Source organism: Neovison vison, chromosome 8 (assembly GCF_020171115.1).
Source record: "Neovison vison isolate M4711 chromosome 8, ASM_NN_V1, whole genome shotgun sequence".
NCBI lineage: Eukaryota > Metazoa > Chordata > Mammalia > Carnivora > Mustelidae > Neogale > Neogale vison.
In genome coordinates, this window is record NC_058098.1 from 8,774,871 (window position 1) to 8,784,515 (window position 9,645).

Here is a 9,645-nt window from a genome sequence, read left to right on the forward strand (position 1 = left end):
GTGGTTATTAGTGTTATTACACTTATCAAGAAGTCTACCATATTGAAAGAGCACAATAAATCTAATCTTCAGTTATTAGCCCAATAAATATTTGCTGTATGACTTGTTTAAAAATTGATGAATGGATAGTTGAGTGAATACATGAGTAAATTAAAACATGAATGAATGAATGAATGAATGAGTGGGAACTGGAAACTGAGAGGCGAGACCATAAGTAGCTGGGCTGGGCCAGGGGATAAACAGGAGGAGAGAATAGAAAGCCACCCTGTGCTTTATGAGAATGTCCTTCCCATGATCTGTGTCCCCATCAGGTGGAATGTTCTGCAATGCTGCTCCCTTCATACTCTCATTACTACAGGTCATCTGTCAGGAGTGTTTTGATGGGCAGCTTTACAGATACCATAAAGCAGCACTTATGGCCAAAGTCATCATACTTCGTTGAGCTCTGTGCTAAAAGAATGTCCACGTCATTTTCCCTTTTTCCTCTGGGTCCTAGTCACTCTGTGCACAGATGGAATCTAGCGTAGAAAGCTTAATTCCTTCTAATGGCTGCCCATGGACTCTGAGGTAAAATTCAAAAGACCTCAAGACCCAAAAGGCCAGTACGAAGAAGTAGGATAATGTGGACATTTAATGAGTACTTTGTTTAGTCCAGACCTAAGACTTGCCAGGCTAAGTTGGCTCACCACTTTGAATGGACGACCCCATCCAAACTTCACAAGTGTCTGTGGTGGCTACACTCATTAGCTCAGCTTTGCTGAGGAAGAGACAGAGACCCATCCAGGTTTTGTTACTTACTCAATTTCACAGAGCTAGGGTATGGCACTGCCAAGATTTCACCCCAGCCAGTCCTTACCTAGAAACTCTGCTCAGAGGGCTTTAGGCTTTATTTTTCTCCACTGCGTGTTGTCTCCTACGTGGTTTGAAGCAAATACAATTGTCCCTCTGCTTCCTTTAGAGCCCTCAAAAATGAACCTATAGAAGTGATTTCTTGAAATAAAGCTCTTCAAGTGTGGTGACACTGGAGGCACATTGAGATGATTTTAAGAGTTTATATTTATAGAGGTTTTTTTTTTTTTTTTTAAATTTCTCTTCTTATTCCACTGACTGTCGGTAGTCAATAGACCAACACTTGGGCACTCGTTTAGACCTGGAATTCAAGGGAACACGTAGCATCCTCAGTGCTAGGCATCTGAAGGACCCATCTGGTTCTCACAGCCAGTTCTGGCCAGGCTGGCTTTAGCTGGAATTCTGTTTTAGACACACTTTCATCCCAAGTTGGCCAAGGAGCTACGTAATTTGCAGGGTCCCAGCCCGCAGCTCCATGGAGCAGATTTTGGGGAGGAATTTGGAGCTGAGAAACAACAGCTTAATAACTAGCACACTGGCGACTCACAGAAGTTCTCTTAACTCTGGGAATGGGCTGCGGTCCACAGGGACGGGTCCTTGGCAGTCACATTGGTATTATGTGGATTTGTCCTCTACTGGACTGAGCAAGAGTACCTGACTCAAAGGGGCCAATCACATTCTGTCTGCCAGGATCTGGCACTGAGAGACAGCAAGTTTCTGTCACAGAACCTGAATCATGTAACATCTGGGGCGGCCATATTCCGCCAGCAGCTGTAGCGCAGAAGAAACTTGTCTTTCATGAGTATAGTCTGGAGTAAAGAAAGTAAAGTAGAAATGAAAGGAAAAGAGAGTGAGCAAGCAAGAAAATATACCTAGATGACTTTCTAGTTCCTCAATCCACTCTGAGAATCAGCTATATCCTCGTCTTTTGAGTTCTCTGAGATATCCCCTTCCCTTGTAAAAAATAAATGGGCATTTTGCATCAGTTAAATAAATTGGTTTCTGTTACTTACATCCTAAAAGCACAGATTAATAAGAAAACCAAATCTTTTTATGGCTCAGAGCAGTTTCAAATCCTTTTTGAGACAATGTAGCTTATAAAAAACATAAATAATGCTATGGGCAGAAAGATGGTTGGCCAACTTCCTTGAAAAACGGCAAGAAATAAACAGAGCTGTTTATTCAGTGTTTTTCGTGATGAGTGACAATAAACATTTCTAAATGATCTCTCAGCTTCTAATTTCTTTTAAAAAATTTATTACAACTTATAATTGTTAACTTTAGGAAAAATAATGGTAGTGGTCAAGCCAGTTGGAGGAGGAAGAAGGTTAGAAATCACCAGAGAACCTAACTGTAATTCAAGAAGAAAAATGTTGATTTTTATGGGAGTAAGACACACTTCCAGCAAATGCCTCACCTTCTACAGGATAATAAAGCTGCTTCTCAAGGACCCACACCCAGCAGCCCAAGAAGGGTAAGTACGGAAGGTGGGAAGGAGAGGGAGTTCTGTGGTTATTAGAGAGTGAGAAACCAAACTCGAATGAGCTTGACAAAGGAGGCAAAGTCATGGCTAGCACAAGCTTTGGGCATGGCTGGACCCAGATACTAGAATGATGCCACTAGGGATCATTCTTTGCACCACTTGGTCTCTCTCCCTTTTGCCTGTGCTGGCTTCATTCTCAAGCAGATTTTTTTTTTTTTTTTCCATTGAGGATTGCCAGATTTAGCAAAAAAAAAAATATAGGACACCATCAAATATAGATAAATTTGAACTTCAGATAAACAACAAATAATACTTTCTTAGTTTGAGTATATCCCATGCAATATCAGGGACACACTGATACTATAAAGTTATTAGTTTATTTGAAATTCTAATTGAATGGGGTATCCTGTATTTTATCTGGCAACCCACTCTCATGAGATGGGGAAGATGGCTGCCAGCACGTCTAGACTTATGATCTACTAATATAGCAGCCTCAGGGAAAAGGGGGCTTCTTTTAAAAAATTCTAATACATATAAGTCCTAGGATTGTGTCCCATGGAAACAATTTGGTTGCGTGGCACATCTATGAACCAATTTCTGTGGCTTAGGACTTGGGGTCCTCCGATAGGTCAGCCACCGCCTGTGGCGTGACAGTGAACATGTGGCAAAATAATATTTATCCATGGAAAAAAAATTATGAAGACTTATAGATAGCTTATACGTGGGACATAGAAATAATCTCAGTTCAGCTGCTGGCTTCACAGAGGCAAGAGGGGAGCCCAAAAGCCTCTTTGGAATTCTCCAGGCAGCGCAATCATGGGTGAATTTGGACCAGAATACCTACCTCCCACCTCCTCACCACCCGGAGCCCTCCCCATCCATCCATGTGGCCATCATCATTCTAATAGCCACTGGAGAAATCAATTAGCGCTTATGAGGGTGCCCCTCTCTCTTTGTACACAAAAGGAACAGGTAAAAAGGAAATGCTTGTCAAAACAAATCTCTACTTGGTTCTCTTCATCTATGGGACAATTTCTGCAACGTGTCAATCACTTTGTTGCGAAATAGCCCCTCCAACACCCAACCCACATTTCCCGATGACACCAGCCTGTCAGTCTCTCACTAAATCAAAGCCAAACTTCATACCCAGCAAAGACCAGTTTGTCAATCATTTTTCCTGCCACACATCCACCAGAATCACCTGACAGCTCCAACTTTCTCCTCTCAAAGGGAGGGAGTCTTAGTTAAGCTTGTTTGTCTCTCCTAATTGAGTTCCTTTCAGGACTGGTAGCTTAGCAACTAATAAGTTATTTTCTGAGACAACTGGCCTAATTTTCATAGCTTTCTTGACCATTGCTACTTGTGAGAAAACTGTTTCCCCTCAAGTGGCTAAACAACAGATGTAAGATTTATTTAATACCTAATTGTTCTATTGTTTCTAATTATAAGCACTCTCCTCCTGTTTAAAAGTAAACACAGGATATGTTGTCAAATAGACATAATTTTAAATGATCATAAACTGTCTGGAATTTTGTCCTGAAATCTCAAATTCTCCATTACTGGTAGCACTAAATATTAGAAAAAGGGCCAAGAAAATAAATGCCCAGCGCTTACTGGGTTGTAAATTATTCACAGGCACCTGCTATGAGCAAGTCTCTATGAAGCTGTGCACAGAATATAACCAGTGTTTTTGTCTCGAAGAAGTTAGTTGGGAGAGAGAGATGGCAACAAGTGCTAAATCCATTTCATGAGAATAAGAAGCATAAATATGAGAGAACAGGGGGCAATGATAATTCTAAAAAGGTATTACAGTATAGTCATGATCGGTATAGGAGGCCTTGTCATTTCTTTGATGGTCCGGCTCCTAATTTCCCTTCCTCCCCTTGGCGGACTCCTCCATCGCATGTAGAGTATGGGAGAGATCATGCCCTCACTTCCCATATGGAAGCTAAGGGGTTAGAACGTTGCTCTAACAACCCTCCAGCAGCCACAAGATTGAAGTTTGGCCAATCAGATGTGCTCACCCTGCATTTTCCATCTAGGGCTGTGGGAGCGTTGGGAATGGCTCAAAAGAGCTCTCTGATGTCCGCGGGCAGTGATGTCAGCAGCAAAAGGCACTGGTGGTGCTATCGTGGGTGGATTGTTCCTGCTAAGAGAAAAATGTTCAGAATCTTTCCTCCTGGCTCTTCCGGAGTTGCCATGGTTCTGACCGGGTCCTGCAACCACTTGGCCGATTTGGGTCTCCCCAGTATACTTCAAATAAATTTATTTTTAAAATCTGAGACATTTCAGAATTGGTTTCTGTTGTGTGCAGCCTCTAAGCCTGAAGTTTTTAATGGGCTTAGGCATGGGATAAAAAGGGTTCTCTGCCCAGTAAGGGCTGTAGCAATTTGGGAAGGCTCCCTAGAGAGGAAGGACAGTACCTACACTTCTCATCAGGAGAGAGCGAGGGAGCAGCTGTTTCGCACTGAACCACTGGGAGAGAGAAGCAGAAAAAGTCTAGGATGCTAAAAACAAATTTTAAATTGATTTTTTAAAAAGGGGGGCTGTGTTTATCTTCTTCATCATTTTATCTTGGCAGTGACTGGCAAATAATAGCATTTGTTAAAAGTGCTGAATGAAGAAATAAATGACAATAAGAAAAGAATGTCTAGATGAATTTGGGTACACTGGAAATGCCTAGGAGGTCGGTAAAAAGTGAGGCTCTACCATTATTAGCTTGGGGATTATTGTAAGGAACCTAAAAATTCACAGCAACTCTTTCTAATTTTTATATCAATTTTCAGCTATTATAATATAGCACATACCCAATTATGCATAAAGTGTTAAATCAGAGCACTCCAGAATTCTGCAGAGACAAGGAATATATCCAGTATAGCAGTGGATGAGTCATCATTCTTGTGGTCTTGCCCAATGGAAGACAGTCTCAATCTGGAAATTTCTTTTTACTAAAAGATGGCTATAAAGCTCCCTTTGACTACCTTAGGAGAGGCAATTCAGCAGAGAGAAAGTGTTCAGGGAGAGAGAGAGAAAGATGCTCGCTTTCCCCCAGAAACAGAGAGAGAAGCCATTCATGTGCAAGCAGGAGCTGGCAGTAGGCATTTTGCAGAGCATGTTTTGGGATGATTGTTTCTTCGGTTGCACAGGCTTTCTGGGCTTGCATTTAAGGTGTGTCTTTCAAGCAATCACGGTCAGGGAATTCCCTGATATTAGTAATTGGTCTTCTGATAGTTTCATGCAGACTGCTCTGGCGTGGGAGCAGGAGGACTGGAGAATGGAGAATTTAAGCCAAAGAACGAGATAATTCCATTCCAGTTGGATAGTGGTTTGACCCATTTCTTAGTGGGGATGAATTGAAAGGGACTATCAGAACCTGAACTCTACATTGTTCGTGGTGTGGCCAACTCTTATGACATCATTTACTCTGTATGAGGCTTTGTTCTAAAAGCTTCCCCTGCCTCGCCTCAATTAAATCCTTGTAACAACTTGCAAAGGTAGGTGTTGAAAGGGAAGTATTGATCAGCGGAGAAATCTATTGTTTTAGAGAGGATATTAGGTCTTATTAGCAAAAGTGGAATGTCTGAAGTCACTAAGCCCTTGTGGAGAGAAAGACAAAACAAGGGGGAGAAACTCTACAAGATTTACATTCCAGTGATTGCAAAATGGTTTGAGCCAAGGAAAAAGTATGACAGAATGGAGCCAGAGTTCAAGTAAGGTTGCACTCCCTTGCTCCACTTTCAATATCATTGCCACAGGACTCCTTCCTTGGGTTAATGACATTGCAGTAAGAAACACACACGCGCGCACACACACACAAATGAAGAAAACAGCAGTAAGAGACAGAGCCACACCTGATCGTGTTATTTCCTCATTGGGCAAAGGCCCACAGGTGTTTGGCAAGGTTTTGTGCAAGTGAAAATGAGATGACGTCACAAAGAAAATAATCGTAGTTACGAAAACTCGGAGTGGTGTGCTCAAGAAAGCTTCTTCATCACAGAGCTGTGGCTTTCCCTGCTGACTCTAATTCAGGCTAGTGCTGGTCACAAAACCAAGTTGTGGGACCTGTTCTTCCTGTTGGACCCAGGAGTGAGTGATGTTGAACACTTGCTCCCTTGGTGCTTGTGGATAGGATAGATTACGAGCATCGGATATAGTCAAATTGATTGTTTAGATTTCTTCCCCTAAAGAGCATGATTGGGATGTAGGCAGAACTTACAAGAAGGGGAGTCAAGAGTAGATATTATTAATCTCAGTTTTTTTTTTTTCAGGCGCCCTATTAATCTCAGTTTACAGATGAGGAAAATAAGGCTCGAAAGGCTCAGTAATCCCCCACAATGCACAAATAGTAAGTGGAGCCAGGATTTGAATTCAGATCGGTCGGACTCCACAGCCCAAGGTCTTTTCTGCTGCAGTGTACGCACATTCCCTCTGAAGGGGAACATGTCTCGTGTGCCACAGATGCAAGAAGCAAAGTAATTTTATGTGATACATAATTCTGGATATAAAAATACACATTCTTCCCCATTCTCCCCTCCCCCCCGTTTAGGACAATGCAATGCTTGGATATTAGCAGAGAACATGGTTGTCCACTTTGATACCACATTTCCCAGCTTCCCTGGTAGCTTGGTTGTGGTGGGCGTGTGAGTGAATTCTGGCCAAGAGGCTATGAACAGAAGTGATGTGCTACTTTTCCCCCAACAACCACCCTCAAAAAAGAATTGGATGTGATTTTCCCTTGCTTCTTTCTCCTTTCCTAATGGTTGTAGATGGATAAGCCAGAGATCAATGCCATGTGTTAAGTATTGTGAGAGACAGAAATGTACTTCTATTATGAAAAACCACTATGATTTTGGGTCTTCTTGTTACAGCAGCTTAGGCAACATCCTAACTTATAGATGATATGATGTCTCCCCAAGCATTTTAACATTTCCTTGTGAGGAACTATAGGTTCCTATCAAAGATCATTTAATACTTTCTATAGTTTGATGTAAATATATATGCATATATTAAATATAGTAATATTTAAGTGAAGGGTTTAGACATTTCTATATAATTTCTACTTTATTCTCTATTCCTCATGCTGTTTTTAAGGAGATTAGAATTCTAGACTACATATATTACTCCAAATCATTCAGAAATACTGACTTATCTTTGTCCTAGCTAGATCTGAGAGACCAGGGTTCAGCAAACCACACCTACAAACGTGGGTCTAAAAAAAACAAGGGTCCGCAAACATATCTGGCCCACCACCCGTCTTTGTAAATAAAGTTTTATTGAAACACAGCCATGCCCATTTGTTCACATACTGTCTGTGGCTGTTTTTCGCTCTGAGGGCAGAATTGAGCCGTTCCTCCAGAGATGGTATACGGTCCACAAAGACTAAACCATTTACTCTCCTGCCCTCTCCAGAAAACGTTTTCTGACCCTTGCAGTAGATGACTATACCCCGGAATGTGTTTATAGTGGCCAGTCCAGGTAAGCGGAGGTGTTTTCCGGGTAAGCCGAAAGCCCGGATGCTTTCCCATCTAGCTACGATGCACGTTTCAACAGTACTTAAATACGGGTTGCTTCAACGAGAAAATCTATTACGTGTTTTCGTCAGTGGGCCGCCGCTCTTCACTGTCTTCCCTTCGTAAAGTATCTTGTGGAAGAATTTGTTATTGTTGACCTCGTATGAACCAAGAAAGGGGCAGAAGCGAGCCCAGATGTAATACCACATGGGCACGTTTTCTGTCCTTCTCAGGCGTGCCTGTGGGCACTGGGATTTCGGCCAGGAGAGCCCAGCGGGTTTCACGTCGCTGCCCCAATCTTTGCGTCTTGCACCTGCGGCTTGAAGGACCTGTTCCCGCCGGGAGGACAGCCCCGATGGGATGGGATTCTGCAGTCTGCGAGTGTGAAGGGGGTCCATGACTTCAGCCTGCTTTCTTCAGTCGGCACAGATTGGAGTGTGTGAAGGGAGGCGGGAGCAGAAGGGACAGGGCCACAGGCTCGGGGCCTGCGGGACAGGGAGGCACGGCGTGGGGGACTCCCCATGGCCTTGGCACCTGGGCTGTGAATCCAAGAGGGGCTACAGCTGGAGAAGCGAGAAGCAGAAGGGTGTAAAGATTATTCAAGTAAAGGAAGCGCAAGGTCAGAAGCCATGGAGCACTGGAAATGGTTTTCTTTTTGTCTTTCTGTGAGGCGGTGAAGGAGAGGGCAATCCCCAGCCCATTAGCTTACTGGCCACTGCGCGTGGCTGCCCATCTGTGAGGGACAGTTGAGCCAGTAACAGCAGATGTCACCGTCCCAGCGGCGACTCTGTTCCATGCTCCCTCGGCTCAGACCCAGCCCAAGGGAGAAGCTGAGGTTTGATAAAAGACCCAGCTCTTAAAAGATGTTGCCTGAGTGACCATTGTCATTTTTGCTCACATTTGATGGGATAAAACGAGCCACGTGACCAAGCCTGACGGGAAGGTATCAGCTTCTCCCAGGGAAGGGCCACGCGCTGCTGTTCCCTACCGCATCCCCTATACAAACCTGGGGAGATCACTCTAGAGATTTGGCTACAGTGAAGGAAGCTGACACTCAGATCAAAGTTGCCCCATCCCACAAAAATACCAAGTTGGTGACCCTTCCCCATGTTGGAATTCAGATTCACTCTATGTCTCTCCCCAGCATTTTTAAACTACAAGCCTGTTTTCCCAGGTACCTATGAAAGACTGAATTAAAGTGTTTACTTACATCTGACAACAACAAAGATCACCCGCCTTGCAGAGGCTAAACCAGAACAGCGCTAGCTCTCCGCATCCCATTCCCTATATCACTTTTTGGAGGCTTGACAATGCATGAATGCAGTCAACGGTTTTGAAGAGTTATTTTCTGTAGGCCTTGCACCAGGCTTTGTAAGCCTAATTGCACCCACTCTTTGACAAATAAACCAATGAGAAATATATTGTTACCCCAGTTTTAGAGATGTGGAACCTGCAGCTCAGAGAGGTTAAATAACTTGCCAGGTAGATACCTCCCAGCCAGGAATTTGGCGGCAATGTGAGCCCTTCCCTTCTTGTCCCGAAAGTTTACTCCCTTCCCTTTATATGTTCTGGAGGAAGAACCAGCTGCTCCCAGTGTGAGGGAAGATGGGAAAATACAGAGGAGACTCTGGACGTCCAGAATGTGACCCTTATTTATTGTGTGGGTTACTCCTGCCATGAAAGCACTGATTAAAAATACTTGGTCACCCAAATGTAATTAGAAAGGCCCATTTCCTGGGAGAGGTGGGTGGTAACGCCAGGAAAGCACTTCGGAACCTAAGATGAATGAGTTTGGGTTTAAAA